We start from the raw sequence: 1,126 nt of genomic DNA on the forward strand, positions 1-1,126 counted from the left end.
GGAGAGAGAGAGCGAGAGAGAGAGAGAGAGAGAGAGAGACAGAGACAGAGAGAGACAGAGAGACAGCGAGAGAGAGAGAGAGAGAGACAGAGACAGAGAGAGCGCGCAATTCTGTTATGTGATCTTTGATGTTCACTCACTTAGCACACGCATCATTTGGATTAAAACTAAATCGTAAAAATAAGACTATTTATAGGGGCATTCACTATAAACATCATTTATTTTCAATCTTAGGCATACACTACTTTCTGGCGAAAGTGAAACTAGCAGCCTGTGTGAAATGCGCTGGGCTGTATACTGTCCTCTCATTCTGCATCAGTACAAATAAGTGCACGCGTTGCACGTGTTTTGCTTGCTTGAGTGTTTCTGCATTATATGAGTGGCTTTGGAATACACTTTGGATGGGTTAAATGCAGAGCACTAATTCCTAGTATGGGTCACCATACTTGGCCACATGTCACTTCACACTTCACTTTATATTTTTTTTACTAGTGGGTGCAGGACGCTATAGTTCATTTATGTAAGTGAGGATAGCAAAATAAAGTAAACTGTTTTGTACCCAATATTTAAAACATTTACAAATGCAATGACAATATCGGTATCGGTACTCGGTATCGGCAAGTACCAAAAATAAATGTACTGGAAAAAGTGATATCGGTGCATCCCTAATATTAATCATTAAAGTTAGTTCATAGTAGAGCCCGACCGATATGGGTTTTTTGGGGCCGATACCGATATTAGAGAGTAAAAAAAAGGCTGATATCGATATATCGGCCGATATTCTTTGTGTATATTATAGTACAGTACCAGTCAAAAGTTTGGACACTTTCCCATCACATTTTTTGCAATGATCACTCAAATGTGGTGATCAAACACTTATAACTTATAATGGGATATGTAAGGGCATTTAAAAATGTAACAATAAACTTGCGATGAGTGCGATGCACAAAGTACAAAGTAGTTAGTTGTAACACACGTGGTTTGAATATTTATTTTACCATAGTAACATTTAAATTCTGGCTTAAGTACATTTTTTATCTCCGTTTTTATTATTCATTTAAAATGAGACAAATCTGCTATTATTTTAATCTCCAATCTGTTATTTATCAGTTCAGATAGTTTTTTA

Source organism: Sinocyclocheilus anshuiensis, unplaced genomic scaffold, assembly GCF_001515605.1.
Source record: "Sinocyclocheilus anshuiensis isolate Anshui unplaced genomic scaffold, SAMN03320099.WGS_v1.1 scaffold480, whole genome shotgun sequence".
Taxonomy (NCBI): Eukaryota; Metazoa; Chordata; class Actinopteri; order Cypriniformes; family Cyprinidae; genus Sinocyclocheilus; species Sinocyclocheilus anshuiensis.